The sequence below is a fragment of the Tupaia chinensis genome, unplaced genomic scaffold (genome assembly GCF_000334495.1).
Source record: "Tupaia chinensis unplaced genomic scaffold, TupChi_1.0 Scaffold000147_1, whole genome shotgun sequence".
NCBI lineage: Eukaryota > Metazoa > Chordata > Mammalia > Scandentia > Tupaiidae > Tupaia > Tupaia belangeri.
Window position 1 is genome coordinate 7,000,442 of NW_006159617.1, and position 22,375 is coordinate 7,022,816.

The window sequence follows — 22,375 nt, forward strand, 5'->3', positions numbered from 1 at the left end:
TGGAGAGGTTTTTGCTATAGGGCGTGTGTGCTCGCCAGAAAGACAGAGAGAGACAGAAAGTGAGAAATCACCCCCCAGAGGGGATGGCTACGCCGCAATCCCTTCTCCTCCATTCTCCTCTTGGGATCTTGGGCACGCACGCACACGCACCCCTTGTGAGTTTAAGCCACCTGGTCTGGGACTCGAACTGTGGTTCACTACATGGGAGTCCAGCAACATAGCCATTACGCTAACTGCTGGTCCCAACAGCTTTCTGGTTTCTGTGCTATGGGAGAAAGTTCTGAAGGAGACTTCCTTAAGACTAGAGATATGACACATAGCTATGAAATACTTACATGAAAGCAACGAGATTTCAGGTAAGGTGAACAAAAAGGATTAGTATTTTAAAACCACTTCAGCCCTGGGCTTTTTAGTTGTATACCAAACAGAACATACAAGCTGGGATTATACAACTATTCATACCGAATTCACAGTGGACATTATTTTATGCCTCCCGTTGACCTGTTCCGTGGTGTCGTGGCTGGCTCCACCTCCTACGTGAACTGGACTTTGTCTTTGGTATTTTTGAATTACCTGTAGCCTTCTACAAAGGAAGTGTTCAGAAGGTATATATCGAAGTGAATTTTCTAAATGACCAACAGTATCTCCTTTATCAACAAAAGAATCGGTTGTATTTTTCTTTCTCCCTTCCCTTCTTTTGTTGATTAAAAGAGAGAGCATTTAAAGTACCCACTATTTTTTCCTTTTGTCTTGACTGTTGAAACGAAATTCTATTACATGGCATATTATTGGCCCTGGGTGGTAATACAAGCAGGTTTAATATTAACCTTATTAAGAAACAGGGAAGGGCGAATGAAATAGTGACAGAAAAGGCTTGCTTAATATTCTTGTATACAATATAATTAAATATGGACAGTTTCATGTATTTAAATGGTGATCTAGATCCTAACATTTCACCACTCACTTTAAAATAGAAGCTATTTTTGTATGTGTGTAGGAGTCTAGTAATATCCTTTTGGCTAGAAATCATTTTAAGTTTAAATCTTTAGCATGGATTAATAAGCAGGCGAAAGCAAATAGAAGAGAGTGTTTATAGTCCAGAGAATAAAATCCATATATCTGTGAGAGGTGGAGCTTGAAATAGTGCCACGGTTTTGGGGAGGACGTTTTAGTGACACCACGTTTTAATGCATGATTCTCACATATGTATCAGAGTGTGGGAGTAGTCATCTTCCAGGATGTTAGAATTCATGATTTTGTAATCTAGCTTATAGAGTGATTCATACAAAGCCTTTCGTTTTCTATTTTTTTCAAACCATAAAGTGAGATAAATTATGTTTTTTTTAAAAAAACTAGTGAAGTGGTGTCTTTGGAGTTGCTTTTTGCCCATTGTAAGGTATATGTTGTATGTCGCTTGTCAAAATGTCGTAATATGATAAGGTCTAGTTCAGAATTGTAATCAAGGAAGAAGGGGCTTTAAAAAAATATTTATTTTTGCTTTTTGCCATAGGGCGCATGTGCTTTTCAGAGAGAGACAGATAGGGAAAGTGAGAAATCACCCCCCAGGGGGATGGCCAGGCCACAGTCTCTTCTCCATTCTTCTCCTAGAAGTTTAGGCACACATGCACATGTGCCCAGCATGTTCTTCTTCTTCCTTCCTTCCTTCCTTCCTCCTTCTTCCTTCCTCCTTCCTTCTTCTTCTTCCTTCTTCTTCTTCCTCCTCCCCCTCCTTCTTCTGTCTTCTTCTTCTCCTTGTCCTCGTTCTTCTCCTCCTTCTTCTTCTTTGATTTTTGCATGTGTGCTCGCTGGAGAGACAGAGGGATAGAAAGCAGAAAATCACCCCCCAGTGGGATGGCCACCCTGCAGTCCCTTCTCTCCATTCTCTTCTTGGGATTTTGGGCACGCACGCACATGCACCTGGCATGAGTTGCAAGCTGCCAGGTCTGAGACTAGTACCACGGTGGACCGCGTAGGAGTCCAGCGTCTTAGCTACTGTACCACCTGCTGGGCCTGCCTGGTATGATTTTCAAACCACAGGGTTCAGGATTTGAACTGCTGTCAAATATATGGGACTCCAGCACCTTAACCACTGTGCCACCTGCTGACCTAAAATGTTCTTAAAATTTTTTTCCAGGGAGTCCAATTAAAAGAGAACTTTGTGGTAAAAATATACCTGGCCAGATTTTTATCTAGTATTGTATGTGTTGTCTTCACTTTGCTTACTTTTTTACTTTTATGAGTAGCTTCTTAATAATGCCACCCCTTATCGTTTCCCATGACCTAAATAAAGATAGCTTGATGCCCAGTTTGCACTTCTTATAGCTAATTTGAGAGACACTTGATCCTGGAGGTACCAGGTCTGGTGTTACTCAGCACAGATTCAGGAGTGCCAGGGTCTGTGCTGGTTGCTTTATACACTTCATCTCATTTTGCCTTTCTAGTAGCATGGCGAAGGAGGTAGTGTCGTGCTTGAGTAAAGGTTAGGGAGCAGGTACAGAGAGTTTTGGTAACTCCCCAAACCCAAGGTGACCTGCAGGTAAAGTAGTTTATTCAGGGTTTAAATTCAACTTTGTCTCGCTTCAAAACCATTGCTCTTTCTCTTGGGCAGCGTGCCTTCTCCTGTAACTTTGCCTGTTTCATAAATTAATTTATCTCCAGGAACAAGCAACATTCTCTCTGCTAGGTGTTCTGACCCACTTTCTGTGTTGTAGCATTGCCAAATACATCATTTAAGAGTGTGTGTGGTTTTTTTTCCTTCATGTTGTTCTTGAGCAAATACACATTAACAAACACCAAGTAGCCAAGAACCTGAAGGACATAGCAAACGTGTACCGACAAACTCAGAAACCAAAACACCCCAAACAACAACGAAACAACTAGCCATGCTGAGTGAGTCACCTGTCATCTGTTGTCACCTTTCCCCTTGGGCATGTTCCTTGGAGCATCTAGGCCTCAGGCATTCTTTCTTTTGACTTAATCATTTAGCTTAATGACTATTCTCTTATGGTTTCGTAGTAAGGTGCACTTATCTATTGTGACTGGATAGATACTAGATAGTATTGAGGTCATATGAATGTAGTTTTGAGAGAGAGAGAGAGAGTGTGTGTGTGTGTGTGTGTGTGTGTGTAGGTATATACATATGTATGTGTATATATATATGTATATATAATTAACCCACGTTTATATATGTGTATATATATATTTTTGTTTGTTTGTTTGTTTAGTTGAAAATAAAAGCAAACTGTGCTCAGCTGCAATGACCATAGCCTGGAAGCCAATAGAGACCCAGGTTTGGATTGTAGGCCATCCTGAACATGCCTGGCATGGTTGTGCACACCTGTAATTCTGGCTGATTGGAAGCTAGATTGGAATCTAGGGCAGGAAAATGAGCTCAGAGAGACCCTGTCAGGATACCTATGCCTGTTTCTTTTCCTGTCCTTCCTCTTTCTCTCTCTCTTTCATAAAGGAAATACATAAAAGCAAACTGAAGTGTGGTATAATTTTGAGTATTTAATGCAATGGGAAAAAAGAGAATCCATTTGGCCCTGAGGGGTGACCAGGTTCACTGATGTAGGACTTTATCCCCTTCTGCAGAATTTGAGCATTGCTGTTGGTTCTGTAGGAAGTAATATTTACAAAGTCATGTAGCTGAACAGTCTATTGGTTAATCCCCACACAAGACAAGGAGAGTATAATTGTAACTATAGAAGTACCAGGTTTTAAAACCTGGTAATGAAAGGGAGTGGAAGAGCAGACAAAAAAGTCCATGGCTCTACAGCACCAGGAGAAGGGAGGTTGGTATATGTGGGTGGGGATTTAGGATGCCAGTTTCCTTTTCTTACATGGTGGGATGTGGAGAAACAGTGTACAAGGCTTTTGAAACAAGAGACAGAGCTATCCAACTGAAGAATTAAAAATAGTATACTCAAGAAAACTAGGGATGAATTAGCAGTGAAATGGGTGTGAACGAGTTAGATATGGGGGAGGCAGTAAGTCAATAGATACTGTCTGAGGGTGACAAATCGAGAAGAGAGATAAGTCTGTTTCTTTGCACCGATAACCAGAGAAAGACAGTAAAAGCAATAGTAATGGAAGGGAGTGGAAGTGGGGACTGTGGGCCCAGAGACACTTCCTTTACTTTATTGCCGTGGTTGTTTGGGAAAGCCTTCCTGCACATGAATTACTTTAAAAATAATATAAGAAAGAAGAGTACTTGTAGATACTCAGGATTAATTTTCCACATGTATTCTTCTTGCTACATTCCTCCTACTACCAGGCTCCCAAGGGCTGACTGCTGTTGCCAGTGGTGGAGGATTCTAGTTTCCAAGGAATTGGGACAGTCGGAAATTGGGCTGGCATAGCAGATAACAGAAACCCATGATCTCATTCAAGTATTCAACTGGTGTCACGGCAGGAGCCTGATCAAAACATGCCAGATGTCTTTGGATAGGAGAAAGGTAAAGAAAAAAACAAACACTACTCTTCCCTAGACACGCACAGTGGAAGGGCTCCTCCTACCAAGCCCAGAAGCCTGGCTAACGCTCCTGGCTCCTGTTCTGAGAAGCTGTAGCCATGCTGCAGAATGGACGCTGCATTGCCTTTGTTTTCTCTTGGTCTGAGGAGTGGCTGAGCTTCAGGGCACTGACTTCCTCCCAGGAACTTCCTGAAGGGGAAATTTTGACTTTTCTGTATGAACACTCCAAATGCCTGTGGATTGAACAATGGCGAGGCAGTTGTTTTTCAAGAAGGGACTTGGTTTTGTTTTGACCTTGGGAAATGTGGATAAGTTGTGTCGGTGGCGCCTCCAGGTGGGCAGTCAAGGAAGAGTGTCTTGGTGGGGTAGGAGTCCTTGGAGAATGATGACTTCATTGTGCCGTTTTTGCTTTTAGCCTTGGTCTGTGGGGTCTTGGAGAAGCCGTGCAGCCATAGGGCAGTGTGGGGAATGAAAAGGGCTGAGGATCACCTAACTAGGGAGTTAATGCCACTAGCTAAAGGGTCACCATGGTTTAGGAGATGTCCTAATAGATGCCTTTATCCACTGTGTCTTTTTTTTGCCTCTCTTACCTTCTTCGTAAATCCCATTTTTTGAGGTAAAAGAGGGTGTTCTAAGAGTCCTCCAGCAGTTGGAAAGTCTTGCCTAATTGTAACTTCAGACTCATCTATCAGGAATTGGTTTGCTGTCAATTTAGTCCAGGACTTGCAAAGTTAAATGCCTTTCTGATTCAGGCAGGTGTTTTTAAACGAGTTGACGCTGTCTGGGTGGGGCCTCTGGCCAATATAAAATCTCATGGCTCATCGAAGTTGTTCAGCTTCAAATGTTGCCATGTATGGGGAGCAGATTTTTAGGGTTGTCAGAGCTTCCAGTTTTTCCAGAAAAACAAGGAATCTGGCTTTTAAGTGAAAGATCTTAGATTTAAATGTTGCCAACTAATTGGAAAAAATTTAAACTACTGTCCAGATTTTAAAAACAAGCCTGTTGAGTGGATAAAGCCCCTGGACTACTGCCAGTTTTACCTCGGGTTAGAACTCTCAATTCCTGACCTCTAGTTGTTCTGCCATGATTGTTGAAAATGAACTCAACAGCTACTGGGCACTTTATTTACATTCCATCTTACCCCAAGAGCATTTAGAGATGCTTTCACTGTGTATAACCTAATATAAATTAGAAATGTCAAAAAAGCTACATGTTGGGTCCAGCAGTTGGAGTAATGGCTATGTCGCTGGACTCCCATGTAGTCGACAACCGCAGTTTGAGTCCTGGACCCGGTGGCTTAAACTCACACTGGGCACGTGTGCGTGCGTGCCCAAGATCCCGAGAGGAGAATGGAGGAGAAGGGATTGAGGCATGGCCATCCTCCCTGGGGAGGTGATTTCTCATTTCCTGTCTCTCTGTCTCTGTTTTTCTGGTGAGCACATGTACCCTATAGCAAAAATCTCTCTCAAAAAAAAAAAAAAAAGATAAAAAACCCTACATGCTGAGTGTCATCTATCTGAAATGTATGGGTTTAAGAGTATATTGAATTTTAGATTTTGGAATATTTGGTTGTTGGAAAAGTCATGATGCATTTTTGCATAGAAAAACATAGAAAAGTACATCATGATGGCCATACTGCAGTCCTTTCTTCTTCATTTTTCTCCTGGGATTTTGGGTACACACACACACATGTGCCCAGCATGATTTTCAAGCCATCGGTCCAGGACTTGAACTGCAGTCAGCCATGTGAGAATCCAGCGCCTTAACTACCATGCTACTTGCTGACTCCCTTAATAAGATAGCTTGGGGATGGGACCCAAATATAAAAATTTATTTCTATACAATTTATATATGATTTATTTATATTTAATGTACAGTTTACATATATTACCTGATGATTATTTTATACAGTATTTTTACATTGTAGCATTTTGACAGTGACCAGTCACATGAGGTGAGGTGTGGAATTTTCCATTTGATATCACATTGGTACTCAAAAAATTTCAGGTTTTGATGCATTTTGGATTTTCTGTTTTTGGATTGTGGATGCTTAGCCTGTATAGGTTAATAGATGGCATCAGAACGAAATGATATGTACACATATATAAACATTTCAGTGGGCCTCAAAGCAACTCACATAACCCAGAAGCCCTGTCAGTTATTTAATTTGTAGTATCCTTAAAATACATTGTTTAACAGAGCCATAGCTCTTCCTGATGCCAAGATCAGAAGGACACCTTTCAGAAAGGTCTTCAAAACAAAAACCACACACATACTGAATCGAATGAGGGACAAATCCCTCACTACAGTGCAAGTTGTATGGGATTTTTCTGTTGCCTTTTATTGAAAGACTTAGTGTAGTTCAGCAGCCCAGCATGGTGGCGAGGGATGATAAGACGCTGCTGCTCTGTGGCCTGAGGCCATGTACAAGGGGGCTTGCTTAGATCCCCAGACCACCCTAAAAGCCGGGCGCTGTTGGTGGACCTGTAGTCCCAGCTACTGGGGAGAGTGAGATGGCAATCTTGACATAGCAAGACCTTGTTTTTAAAAGATGGAAGGATAGAAAAATGGAGTTCAGTAAATGAGGTTGCAAGGAATGCTGGGCTGTCCATGAAAACCTTCTACGGGTCTCCTTTAAGCAGGTAGGGAGGGTGAGTATGGGGGAGATGTGCTTGATAGGTACACAATGGTTGAAGCCCAGTTCTAGACTCAGAGGACCTGGCTTTGAATCCTAGCAGCATCACTTGGTAGTGAAGGGAACTTGGGTAAATTGCTCTATTTTTCTACATCTTGGTTTCCTCATCTGTAAAACAGGGATGACTGTATAAAGGAACCACTCTCAGGATGGTCGTGAGTCTTCATGATTTTGTCTGAATAAGGCACCGTGGCAGCCCTTGTTCCCCAGTGAGCATTCCATGAATGCGGCTGGAGGGAATTAGAGAAATTGCTAGCAGTGGGAACGTCATGGTCAAAATGATTTAAGTCCGACTGTCTAAAATTTATTTACAGTGCTTAAGTGTTTTTTGTTTGCCACAGTAAAATTTTTTAAAAATTATTATTTTATCTAACTTAATTTATTTTAATTTGACCAGAGAAAGATGGAGAGAGAGAGAGAGAAAGTGAAAGTGAGAAGCAAGCTGCCAGGTCCGGGACTCAGACTGTGGTCAGCCATATGGGTGTCTAGCACCCTTAACCATCACACCACCTGCTGGCTCCCACAATAAAAATTTGTATTCCACTTGATTCTTGGTCACCAAAAGTGCATTATATTACCTGTGTACAAAGTACTTGGCAAGATTCTGCTGCATTGTCCCTGTGAGGAACTTGTGTGTGTGTGTGTGTGTGGGGGGGGTCTTCAGAAACTTCATAGAATTTCATATACTATGAAGATACTGCATAGATTTCTGAATCATTTTGTACCAAAATAAATTTGTATTTTAATTCTATTTTTCCACAAACTTTCTGAAGTACCCTCATGATTTGGTTAACCAGGTAAATTATGCATTAAAAGATAGGTAGCACCAAAGGCCATCTGAACATGACTAGCATTTCAGAGAAGGTTGTCACTGTGGGCTCTTACCTAATTGAGACTTCACAGACCATCCTTCACTTTGTTATTGATATTTAGGGGGATATTTATTTATTTATTTATTTATTTGTTGTTGCTATAGGGTGCATGTAGTCTCCTGAGACAGAGGTGGAGAAGAGAGAGAGAAAGTAAGAATTTGCTCCCAAGAGGGGATGGCCATGTCACAGTCCCTTCTCCATTCTCCCCTTGGGATTTTGGGTAAATATGCACACGGGCTTGGTGTGATTTTCAAACCTCTGGGTCCAGGACTTGAACTGTGGAGTTAGCTCTGCAGTATCCAGTTGCCTTAACCTCCACACCATCTGCTGGCCCCTGGGAGACAGATTTTTATAGTTTGAACAATCCCCAAATGGCCTAAGAATCTTTTGAGCCATGCAACAAAGTACAATGAGGATTTACCTGAGTTTTGGTATGAAAATTATAGGAGAGAGTGGAACAACAGCAATGAACTCTGCTTTGCAATTTGTATTAATTAGACCTTATTACAGGTAATTTAGATTAGGCCCTCATATGCATATTTTATTATCACAGCCCTGTTAGCTGGCCTTAGGGGTGTACTAACAGATCTGTGGAAGCAGGCCTCATGATAGGCAGGGCAGCCTGGTACCCCAGTTGAAAGTACCAGCTTTAGCGCAGGGATCTTGAGCCCCTGCTCTGGGCTTTGAAGAAGTTACCAGCCCCTCTGACCTTGAAGAAGTTAGGTGGCCTCCCTGGGCCTCTGTTTCATCATTGGGTGTCCTTGTACAAGTGCCTAGTACAGAAGGAATGTTGTAAAGATTCCATGAGCACGGATCTTTTAAGTCTTCAGAACAGTGTCTGGCCCCTGGTAAGCATGGCATGTGTTAATTATTATCATCTGTCCCTCTTGGAACAACCCGTATTAAAATTTTAAAGACAGTTGACTGGTCAGGCTTGGGCCTGTGCCATGTGGCACAATGCTGCTGGCTGTGCACACGGAGTAGAAGCTTGTAACTGTACAACTCTGTGGAGCTCATTGGTTCCCTGGCTGTGGAATGGATGGTGTTAGGGAGCTCCCTCTTTCAGACCTAGAAACTGAAAGTGCAGCTCCAACCTCAAGAGTAACTCACTTGCTTTGTGTTATGTGCCAAGGTCTGTAGGCTCTTCAAGTTTCTTTATCTGTGTGTGTAAAACAGGTTTAGCCATACGTTCTCCATGTGTCCTGCATTTTCATTAGTTTGGGAAGCTCTGGGAGATGTCATGGTTGGGTGAATCAATTACAGTATATTCTAAAATGTTACTAAAAATGAAAGGAGATGCAAATGTAACTCCTCAATATTATTGGTTTGGTTTCCAGGTTTTCATAGGAATCCAAATATAGAGTATTCGTCATGTGAGAAAATTAAATTTTATCTTGTTATCTTATAATTGTCCAATGAAAACTTCTATCAATTGCTCAGTTTGTTTCCTAGAAGTCTAATATTAGGCGTAGAGAGGTCAAATGATGGCACAGCAGTAAAATTTAATGCTCTGCAAGTCTGCACATGGAAAGGTTTTGGGTTAGTGTTCAGAGACCTCCCTGAGTACACTGGACATGTGCATGCCCATCATCCAGGGCTGGCGAAGGCTTGGGGTGGATTGCAGTGTCAGGACCTTGTAGCGGAGCTGGTCCCACAGTGCAACAGGTGAAAGCTGGGCAGAGGAAGCTGGATCCCATATGACCGACCAACATTTGGAGTTCTGGCCCCAGAGGCTTGAAAAACATGCCTGACGTTCTTGCATGCCTAGCATCCTGATGATAGAGAGAATTTGAAGAAAAAGGATTGCAATATGACCAGGCCCGTTCATACTAGAGCATGAATACCCAGAAAATACATTCACGGGCTACCACCCGCCATCTCTACCTCATTTCCATCAAAGAATTGACTTGAATCTCAGTGGGTTTTGAACCCTCCCTAGTAAATTTCTGCCCTTTGTGTTGATGGTTTCTCATACATCAGACCGGCTTTTATGGGGGTTCTCTCTGAAATGAGAGGCTAACAGAGACAAGGATATACATAGGAAAATACACTGCAGGCTCAGGGTCGCACAGGCAGGACGAGGAGAGGGCCCTGCAGTAGAGCCAGGCTCTCAGCCCACATGAGTCTGCTGACATGTGAATGGTCTACTGAGTTCCTTTTGGAGTAGTTCATTTCATGTTTTCTTCAGAGAAAAATTTCTGGCCGTTCTTACACATTTGTTCTTCACATGGAATTTAGAATCGTGTTATCAGTTCCCCAAAAGAAAATCCCATTGGTATTTTGAATGTGAGTACGCTAAATATATAGATTAATTTGGGGAAAATTTACACTTTTACAATCCAGGAATGTGGTAGGCTTTTTTTTTTTTTTCCCTTCCTTTTTTAAACGCCTTCACTTTTTTTATCTCAGCCAGTGAAATCGTGTACTTTTTTTTTTTTTTTAACATAGGTCCTACACATTTCCTGTTAAGTTTATTTCTAGATATTTTATATTTTGTTTTTGATTGCTGTAGTGAATAGACTATTCTTAAATTATATCTTGTAACCGGTTTTTGCTGATTATAGAAAAGCTGTTGATTTATGTGTGTTTTTAAGTGGGCTTATGAAACCAATTTATCTGAATTGCCTGAAAATGGGAACTGATGTCACCTGTTAGTGTACTTGGGGGGAGTGGGGGTGTGGGGAAAAGGTCCAAGAAACTTTGTTTTATTTTCTGTTAGACTCCAAAGTGAATCCTGGGTCTCTGTTTTTATTCACTATTGTATCTCTACTACCTACATTAGGATTTACCATAGTACATGCTTGATAGATATTTGTAGAATATTTCTTAACTTTTAAAGTTCTATAATATTTTTTCATTTCTGTTGTCTTTTTTTTTTAAAGAAAAACAATTATTTAATTCCCAAGTAATAGTAATTTTGTTTTCTCTCTAGCATTTGTTTTCTTTCATATTAATTCTATTTTTAAATGATTTCTTCCATGAACAACACACACACACACTCTAGTCCCTCACTCCCAACAAGGGGTGTGCCACGATCCTCATCTCAGACATAAGTCTGCCCCGGGCCATGGGCGCGTGTCTGCTGGCATACTCAGGGAGGGCGTTGGTCTTGAACCAGGAGCTCGCCCTCCCAAGCGAGATTGCCTCGCAGAGCTTCTCATTTTACTGCTGCACTTCCCTCTGACCTCACTAGGATTTTAGCTTTTACTTTATTATTTTTGGCCAGAAGTCCACGGTACTGTTCACCATAAAGACAGTCACCATAGACATGCTTATTTGGTCTTGGATTGAATGGAAATACCTTTGGTGTTTTACTGTTTGCTTTTGAGAAAGATTTTTTATTATTACTTTTAAGATGGCTCCTTTTATTCTTGGTTAAATAGAGTTATTTTATGTTAAAATGAAGAAGAGTTGATCTGTATATATTGAGATAGCCTTTTGGTTTTCCAGTTGGACATATGTGATAACTTACTTCTCTATATTCTGCTATTAAACTATTTTGAATTACTGGACTACTCCTAATTTATTACCAAGTTTTACTTGCTATCTTATGACTTTTATGGCTATATTTATACATTAGATTTTTTTTTTGTCTGTTATGGTAGCATGATAAAATAAACTCAACATTTTATTCCTTTTTTTTCCCCCCTGCTCCATGAGAAAATAGAAATCTTGTAGAAATGCCTGTTCTTGAAGGTTTGGCAGAACTTACTTAAAAATCTGACAATGGCAGCCTCTTACTTATTCTTCTTTCTTATTATCTAATGCTACACAAGCAGTATAGGAAGAAAATTAGTGTGACAGGTGACCAGGAAGTAGACAGATTATCTGAATTTCTACTCTCCAGTGAAAAGAATTGATAAATCTTTTGTTTTAGGTCCCGTTAAACATTTTTTCTATGCATGCACACACGTACACACACACAAACACACACATATATAATACATTATAAATTTTTACCTAAAGTGGAATGTATATAATCTGTATGGATTGCATAACATCTCCTTCTTTAAATATGTAATAATGTATTTAACCAGTTCTCGCTCTCTTCTTTTCTTCTTTTTTCTTTTCTTTTCTTTCTTTTCTTTTCTTTTTTTTTCTTTTTTAAGTTTTTGCTATAGGGCACATATGTTCACTGGAGACAGACAGGGAGAGACAGTTAGGGAAAGTGAGAAATCACCCCACCAGGGGGCATGGCCATGCTGCAGTCCTTTCCCTTATATTCTTCTGTTTTAGATTTTGAGCACGCAGGCACATGTGCCTGGTGTGATTTCTAAGCCACCAGGTCTAGGACTCAAACCAAGCAGTCAGCCATGTGGGATGCAGCCGCCTTAACCTCCACACCACCTGCTGGGCCCAACCAGTTCTCTTTTAATAAATATTTTGATTGTTTCCAATTTTCATGACTGTATAATATGTTGAGAATTGCTCCTATATAGACATCTTTGCTTGACTGTCTCATTTTCTCTTTCCTATAGCAAAGTTCTACAGATGTAATCTCTGGATCAAAAGGCAATGAATACTTTTAAGTACATGTTTTGTCAGCTTGCCTCCCAGAAATGTTCAGTTTACAGAGTGTGAGGGTATCATTTACCTTTATCACTGATTACTATTTTTAAAGTTATTTATTCCATTTCCAGAGAGAGAGGAGTGGTGGTGGTGTGCGTGATGGGGAGACACTCCTGACAGGCTCTTATCACATTGCTGTCCCCTTCCCCCAATCCTCCTGCTAGTTAGGATCTTGGGTATGTGCATGCCTTGCATAGCACTGATTTTTAAAAGAAAATAGCCTGATAATAATTTAGCACTTAGGGCTCATCTCCCTGACTGTAGGCATGAGGAAAACCTTGAGCATTGCAGGCTCGCATGGGTGCCTGCCTGGTTCATCTAACAGGCTGCGTTAGGTTTAGGCACCTTGGCCGTTCAGGGTGTGCACAGTCTGGCCTTGGAGGCTTATCATTTGCCTCCAGCCCCCTACTTGTCCTCTGAGCCTGTGCAGAGGCTAAGGACTGTTGTGTGTTGTGTTGAGTTGTCACCATTTCTGCCTTAGGAATACCAGAGGGAGCAGTCACAACTTCGTTCAAAATAAAATTTGCTACATAGGCAAAAAAGTTCTAGGAGTATAAAAGCACATAAAATAGAGATGGAAAATGGTTTAACCTCTCTTTCTAGAAACGAGCCATCATTTGCAGTTTGGTATCTGCGGTCCCAGGCTTGGGTTGGCTGACTGTCTTCTCTTGAGGAGCATCAGCTGGGAAAATCTCATTTTATCTTCTGTCCTGTGTTGCCATTGACTGCAGGGGACTGACATGGACTAAAGAGGGGCTCTGCTTACTTGACCATGCTTCATTTCAAACTGTTCTCCCAGTACCATGCTTTTCACACCTGGGGAAATGAGAGAGTGTGTAACTAGCTTATTCAAGGTCAGTAGGTAATAAGTGAGCTAGGGTTCAAACCCTATTCCTTTTTTTTTTTTTTTTTGAGAGGTTTTTGTTAAAGGTCGTGTGCGCTTTCCAGAAAGACAGAGACAGAGAGACAGAAAGTGAGAAATCACCCCCCGGGGTGGGGGGATGGCCACACTGCAACCCTGACGTGAGTTTAAGCCACCAGGTCCAGGACTCGAACCACGGTCGACTACATGGGAGTCCAGTGACATAGCCATTACTCCAACTGCTGGTCCCAAACTCATTCTATTTGTTAGCTCCTTGTTTCTGTTTTGGGAACCCTGTCTGCCTAAACCTGTGCTAATATAGTAGTCATTAGACAAATGTGACAGTTTAAATTAATTACAAATGTAAAAACTCAGCTCCTTAATTACACTACCTTTAATATGTTTAATAGGGCTGGTGTTGTGTCCTGGTGGTTAAGGAAGCTGGATCCCATATGGCTGGCCAGCAGTTTGAATCCCAGTACCAGCAGCTTTAAAAAAACATGCCAGATGGGGTATTTGAATGTGTGCCCAAAATCCTGACAGGAGGGAGAGGTGGAGAAGAAGAGATTGTGGTGTGACCATGCCCTATTGGGACTGCTTTCTCCCTTTTCCTCTCTGTCTCTCTTCCTCTCTGGCAAGCTCACACACCCAGTGACAAAATAAATAAGTAAACAAAATAACATAAAATGCTCAACAGGCATATGTGGCTAGTCACTTTTAAAGAATACACATAAAGGCCAGCCAGGTTACGTGGTAGTTAAGGCAGCTGGATCCCACATGCCCAACTGTGCAGTTTGAGGCCCAGACCCTGTGGCTTGAAAAACACGCTGGGTACATGTGCTTGCACACCTAAAAATCCCAAGAGGAGAATGAGGAGAAGGGGTTGAGGTGTGGCCATTGCACCCCAGGGTGGTGCTTTCTTTTCTGTCTCTCTTTGACAAGCACATGCACCCTATAGCAAACAAACAAACAAACAAACAAGTCAATCAGATAAGGTTCTGCTTGACAAAGAATCACTGGAATCTGAAACATTATGGATATAGGGCTTTTTTTTTTTTTTTTTTTTTAAGATTGTATGCTAGCATATTTACCACACTCTCTTGTTCTAGGTTTAGACAGACAGATAGGAAAAATCTCCCTTGTTCAGTAAATGGGGCAACCTGCTGCTAGGTTGAAAATTGAAACTTAAATTATTGATCACCTGGGGACCAGCAGTTGGCGTAATGGCTATGTCGCTGGACTCCCATGTAGTTGACCATGTTTAGAGTCCCAGACCCCGGTTGCTTAAACTCACGCCGGGTGTGTGTGTGTGTGCATGCGTGCCCAAAATCCTGAAGGTTCTTGGAGGATAAGGGATTGCGGCGTGGCCATCCCCCCTGGGGGGTGATTTCTTGCTTTCTGTCTCTGTCTTTCTGGTGAGTGCACACACCCTGTAGAAATAAAACCTCTCAAAAAAAAATTATTGATCACCTGTTTTTAATTCCCCACCAAGTTAGGAGGCAGACGTTCAAAGGAGCACATTCATTGTAAAGTCTGGGTGAACCTGAAGTGAAGGTCATCTGTTTCTTTTCCTATTGTATGTCTATAGCCTCCCAGCCAAACTGCAGTCTGTTTTTAAAGGAAATACTTCAAGGACGTACTAGCAGCATGGGGATCACCCTGAGTTTTGGTTAAGGCCTACCGCACTGCCTTTGAAGGCTCTCCAAACTTCCCTTCTGAGTAGTACTGGGGGCCTTCGACCACTCTTGATCACAGTGAAGCAAACTGGCGAGGAAAACCCGTACCCAGGGCAGAGGTGGTGCAAGTTGGCAGCGTGTAATGGCGCGTAAGACCCAGGAGAGTAGAGGGGTTTGTGATGAGTCAGCTTTCATAACGGAGGTCAAGCCTTCGGCTCATGAAGTTGCACGTGTAGAACTGGGGGGTGAAGAGAAACTTTGGATAGTTTCTCTGTGTCAATAGGCTTCGTGTCAGAGACAGAAAACGCCTAATTCCTTTCACCTTACCGTTGGTACGCACTCAGTACCTGGCTGATGAGGAAGTGAATGCCGTGCATATTTCACGTATTTAAAGAAATTCACACATTTAAAGGAACAGCTGCCTCAGCCTTCTTGGAATAGTCATAGGATTAGACAGTTGATGTGGCTAGAAAGAAGCTGGGATGTTTTCCAGTGCTGCTGAAATTGCTGAGAAACATTGCTGTGTGATATTAAACTCTTCGTGTATTAGTAAGACACATGCTATATACTAATATGGGCTAAACGTAATTAGGATACTAATTATACTAATATATGCTATACAAATTTTATATTAGTGTAGTATATATGAGGGGGTTTTCAGAAAGTTCATGGAAAGTACGAATCATGAGGAAGCTACACATGGATTTCAAGGTGTTTTTTTTTTTTTTTTTAATACCAAAGTAAACTCATACTTTTAATTTTATTTTCCCACAAGCTTTGTGTGTGTGTGTTAATACTCTCTCTCTTCCACCACTTTTCTCTTGTACTGAATAAAGGCTTGGACTTCTCAATCTTGTTACCTTGGGAGGAGATCTCTCCTTTATGACTCTTTTTTCCAAATTGCCTTTAATTTTATTCTTTAGAACCAGGAAATGGTAAGTCAGTGGGCACATCAGACTAATTGTATAGGGAGGCAAGATCTTGGGCAGTAAACAAGCTAATTCCTGAGTTTAATTGGAAACTTTGATGGTTGCATTAACTTTCAGTCCAGCAGAAATTCTTAAATTGCTGCTTTAGGGCTCTGGATGGTAATTCGGGTGTGTTAGGAAATTACAGGGAGTCACAGGAGTGTGAAATCATTAAGAGAGCCACAGTTGTATTTCCCACCTGCAGGTGGCAGGGCCGGAGGGAGTGTCTGGGGGGTTGAGTACAACCAATGGGCTGCTCATGCCCTCTGAAGGAGTTACTGGGGCGAATGCACACCAGGGGTGAGCCTCAAAGAGGAAATATAGCTTCATTTCTTCTAGAGAAAATGCAGTCCTACCATGATTTGTCAGAATGGTTTTTATCTGGAGCAGACTCCCATGCTCTGCAGGCCGGCCTCACTAGCGAGACGTGTGCCGTCCATGATGAGGTCCACCTGCAGGTGGCATTGCTTCCCGCAGACTCTGTGGGAATGAAATCAACTTGGCCCTTGGAGGTGATTTCCCATAAAATCCCCACACTTGGGGATTACTCACCCAGGGAATGCTGGTGCTGGTTTGCTCCCCGAGTTCTCTTTAAGAGGCCCGGTGTGTTAGTGTCTCTGCGTTGGCAAACAGCATCGTCTTTCCTTTAGTTTGGTATACTTATGAAGATTAATTTGGAATGAAATGTAATTGAAGGCCATTTACATCTGATGGCCAGATCTATTAGAGCTGAGCAGTGTCGTTGATTGGGAATGGAAAGCATTTGAGATCGTGTCTGGGAAATACATTAAATACATCCAATGTCGCTGCCTTGTCTAATAGCCCAATTTAATGACTTTTTTCCTTTGCTATTGCATTAGGTTTTTCCAGATAGACTTTGGAGTCCAAGAGGAAGGACACCGTATGGTAAATGAAACACTTAGGCATCTTGATACATTTATTATCATCTGTGTAAGAATTGGGAAACACTTAAAGGAAATCTTTAGTTTTTGATTTCTCTAGAGAGAAAAGATACAATTCACCTTTTGAATTTAATGGCTCATTTATCCTTTAAGTCTTAATTTCATCAGAAGTAGCCCCAGAATACTTTCTACTAAGCAAACGTCTGTGGTGTCTTTGTTTCTGCCTTTCTACAGTTACAGTTCTTTTTCTTTTTCTTTATTTATATTTGTAGGTTTTTGCCATAGGGTGAGTGTACTTGCTGGAGAGATACAGAGAGAGACAGAGAGAGGGAAAGACTGAGAAATCACCCCTGTAGGGGGAATGGCCATGCCGTAATCCCTTCTCCTCCATTGTCCTCTCTGGATTTTTAGCATGTACACACATGTGCCCTGCATGATTTTCAAGCCTCTAGGACTGGGACTCAAACCGTGGGAATCCAACACCTTACCCACCAATCCACCTGCTGGCCCTCTTTATTTTTTTTGAAAATTGGAGATATAATTTACACAATATAGCGTATACTTTTTTTTTTTTTAGTTTTTGCTATAGGGCATGTGTGCTTGCCAGAGAGAGATGGGTGGAGTTGGGGAGGGAAGTGAGAAATCACCCCCAAGGGGACATGGCCATGTCACAGTTCTTTCTCTTTTGTGCTTCTTTTGGGATCCTCGGCACACAGGCACGTGCACTTGGTGTTTTTCAAGCCACTGGGTCTGAGATTCGAACTGTTCAGTCAGCCATGGTGGGGGGGTGTCCAGCTACCTTCACCACCACACCACCAGCTGGCCCAAAGTTTGCCATTTTAAAGTATGCACTCAGTGGTTCTTTTCTTTTGTATCGTAGTTATTATTTAAAAAATAGGGTCTTACTGTTTCCTTGTTCGCCTCTCACGTAGCTGGGACCACAGGCCTGTGCCACCACCCCTGGCTTCTAGGGTGAGCCAGGAATTGAACCTGGGCCTCACAGGTGACCTCAGCCTGCAGAGCAGCAGTGTCTTTCCACTGCATATCACTGCGGCATGACAGTTTAGTGGGTTTTTAAGTATACTAACCACTGAATTGTAAAGTGTACTTTTTCGATACAAGTGGTTAGTATATTCACAGTAATGCATCCATCAGTGCTATCTAATTTCAGAATATTCCCATCATCCCTGTCTAGTTCCAGAATATTTCCATCATCTCAAAGAGAAATCCATACATATGTGCAGTCTCAGCTGTGTCTCCTCATTCTTCCCACTTCCTAGTCCCTGATAGCACTAATACATTTTCAGTGTCTATGGGTTTGCCAGTATGGACCTTTCGTATAAATGGAATGTGGCTTTTTGTGTCTGCTGCTTTGACTTACTTGATGTTGAGATTTTTGTTCTGTTTTGAGATTTATATTATAGTTTCTTGAGAGACAGAGACAGGCAGGTACCCTTGACAGGGTCTTGCCACACCGCAATCTTTTCTTGACTTTCTGCCAGCTAGAATCATGGATGTGCCTGGCATTGCTCAGGTCAACCTGGGATTCGAACCCCGGCTCTTCCCAAATGGCTCCAGTGTTACTCAGTGCCCTGATACCTGGCCACCATCATGTTTTTAATATTTACTCATGCTGTAGCATGTGTCAGAACTTGAATTCCTTTTGATGGTCTAAGAGAGCATAAGGAGGGATACTGGAGCACAGGAACAGGACACTTTGAGCCCGGAGAAGGCTGCAGTGGAGAGCTGCCACAAGCCCAGGACCTAGATTTTCTAAGCACAGCAGGTGGCTGGAGCTTAACAGTTGTGTAGGTGTTGAAATATCAAGAGCTGATGCACTGGGAGACAGGCCTCTGGTGGTGTGGAATGACCACGGTTAGATCTGACAGAGAAAATGAGATCTTTCCCTCCACATGAAAAGCCGTTGTCAGATCACCAGGGGTGTCAGAGCAGCAGGGACGGTGCAGCTTCCCACTCTGCAGCACCTGTGCACTGTCTTCTTTATGGAGAGGTACTCAGGGTCAGAAAAAGTTTTTTACCTTCACTGTAGATTAAATGTAAAAGTCCAAGTTTTGAAAAGCAAAAAGGATTAAAAAGAAAGGAAAAGGAAAAAGAGAAGCCTGTAGGGAGAATGATGGAGCATGAGTTTCTGAGAGACTGTGTGAAAGAGGGGTCAGAGTGGCAGCTGATGGACTGCCCGAACCCAGGACAGCAGAGAACCTGGGCTGGACTTGAAGTTGACCTGGCAGAGCCAGTGGGCGTGGCAGGCAGCACAGTCAGAGGAAGAGGTCTTTGACCTCTGCTGAGAAAGCACTTGCACCCACTGAGCAAGAACACAGCCTGTCTCCTGCTCCTGCGCTGAGGATTAGTACTGGAAAAACAACATTTCAAGCAGCAATTTGGTAGTCACAGGCTGACTATCATTATTTTTCACAAATTCATTACTTCTTCCCCCCTCATGGGTATCTTAGCATTGAATTTCCTGACTGTATGATGAATAAACTTTGTTTTAATGTTCATTAATGTCCTATTTACGCTCTCTTGGGTGACGTTTTGGCTAGTAATAAGATTTGGTGTCTTTGCCATTGTGAGGCATTGCTGGAGTAAGCCAAGCCTAAGGAAAATGAATTTTATTCCTTTGGGGAAACATAATTGCCTTAAAAAAAAAGTTTAAAATATGCTTTTCAATGAAGTAAAATCATATTATAAGGAAAAACATACATGGCAGCAAAATATTCTGCTTGTAGGTAATGAGATAGATCCCAATAAAATATAATTTAGATAAACTCTTGTAGTTTGTTATAATAACATTTTATAACAGCTGTTTTGAGATACACTGATATGTGCTAAGCTACACATATTTAATATGTAGAATTTGATGTTTTGTCATTTATAATGTATCCATGAAACTATGGCCACCATCTAGATAATGAACATATTTATCAGACCTAGAAGTTGTCCCTTAGTTATCCCCCCTCCCATGCCCACACCCTTTGGAGGAAGTACTAATTGGATTCCTGTCCCTAGACTAATTTGCATTTAGTAAAGCTTTATACTTAGAGAATCATACAGTACATCCACTTTTGTGTCTTTTTTCACTCAGTAAAATTTTGAGATTCATCCATACTGTCATGTGTATTGATAGTTTTTTGTTTTCTTTTGTTTTAACCCCAAGACACATTCTATTGTATAGGTAGACCATTTTCTTTATCCAGTTACCTAGTGATGGAGGCTTGAAAAGCTTCCAGTTTTGGCTACCACACATAAAGCTGTTATGGACATTCATGTGTAGGTCATTGTATAGACACATGTTTGTTTGCTTTTCCCCCTCTTTTTTAGGGACATACTTAAGAGTGGAATGAATGGCTGGAACCCATGGCAGGTGGTGTAATGTTAGAATCTGTTTTTTGCTACTATGAAAGCAGACTGGGTAATTTATAAATAGAAGTTTGTTTGCTCAAGGTTCTTGGAAGTCCAAGTGCATGGTGCTTCCATGTGATGAGGCCCTCACTCCATGGTGGAAGGGCTAGTAAGTGTGTGAGACAGAGAAAACTGAGCTGAACATGACCTTTTTATCAGGAACTCACTGTGGGGATAACTGACTCACTCCTGTGATAATAGCATTAATTCATTTATGAGGGCAGAACACTTAGGACTTAAAGGTTCCACCTCTCAGTACTGTTCAATGACACTTCCAACCCGTGTACTTTGGGGGACATATTCAAACCATAGCATGTGTTTTTAAAAACTGCCAAGTGGTTTTCCATTGTGGTTTTGAACATTTTACATTCCCAGAAGCATAGTTCCCATTGCTTCATATCCTTGTCAGCCTCTGGTATGACAGTCTTTTTCCAGATCTTTTGTCATTTTAATAGGAGTGAAGTATCTTACTGTACTCTTAAACATTTTTTTATTATTTATTTATTCATTCATCTACCTGCTTATTTTTAGTTTGACCAGGAAGAGACAGGGAGAAAGAGGGAAAGAAGGAAAAGAGAGAAAACAGGCTGCTAGGTTCTGTACTCACTTGAACAGCGGCTATGCGGGAATCCAGCCTCTTAACCGCTATGCCGCCTGCTAACCCCTCTTACTGTGTTTTTAATTTGCATTACCCTAATTACTAGTGTTATTGAGTGATTTTTCATGTGCTTATTTACCCTCTGTGTAACTTTTTGGTGAGGTGTACAAATATCTTGCTCATTTTTTCCCCGTGGGTTATTTACTTATTTATTTTTGATTGAATTTTGAGTTCATAATATTTTCTGGATACAAGTCCAGTTACATGCTGCGCACATATTTTCTCCTTACCTGTGTCTTGTCTTTTAATTCTTTTGACTGTGTCTTTTCAAAAGCATTTTTTTACTTTTGATGAACTTCAATTTTTTTTCTCATTTATTTATTTATTTATTTTCAGAGGTTTTTGCTATAGGGCGCGTGCGCTCGCCAGACAGACAGAGAGAGACATAGAGACAGAAAGCGAGAAATCACCATCCCAGAGGGGATGGTCACGCCGCAATCCCTTCTCCTCCATTCTCCTCTTGGGATCTTGGGCACGCACGCACATGCGCTCGGCGTGAGTTTTAAGCCACCGGGTCCAGGACATGAACTGCAGTTGACTACGTGGGAGTCCAGCGACGTAGCCATTACGCTAACTGCTGGTCCCTTTTGTTTCTCTTTTATAGGCTATGCAGTTGGTTCTGGATCTAAGAAATCTGCTTAATTTAGGGTCACGAAGATTTTCTTTTTCCCTTTAGCTCTAATGTAGCCTATATCTTTAAAACTTCTAAGAGAAAACATAGAGGAAAATCTTTTGAGTTGATTTTCCTAGATAGGAGATGTCGATCACATTTATTTTTTATGCATATGAATAACCAGTGGTTCCAGCACCATTCATTTGAGGAGATTACCTTTCTTTCCCTGAATTGCCCTTGCGTCATTGTCAATAATCAATTGTTGTATTATCGTATGTGTATCTGGATTTGTTTCTGGTCTCTATATTCCATCTGTTGTCAGATCACCTTGTTTTTTGTTTATCTTGATGCGAATGCCCTATTCTTGATTAAATACCTTTTTAAATAAGTCTTAAAATCAAGTTTTTGGAGTTCATTTTCAAAATTGTTTTAGGTCTTCCAAGTTCTTGCATTTGGGTATGAAATTTATAATCAGTTTGTCAGTTTCTACAAAAGAGCCTTTGGGAGTTTTGATAGGGATTAAATGACATCTGTAGATCAGTGTAAGGAGACTGACACTTTAACAATTTTTTGTCCTTCAACCTAGGAGCACTGCACATCTCCTCATTTAGGTAGGTATTTTTTGTTTTGCTTTTTAAACTTTTAGTAGCATTTTATACAGGTTAT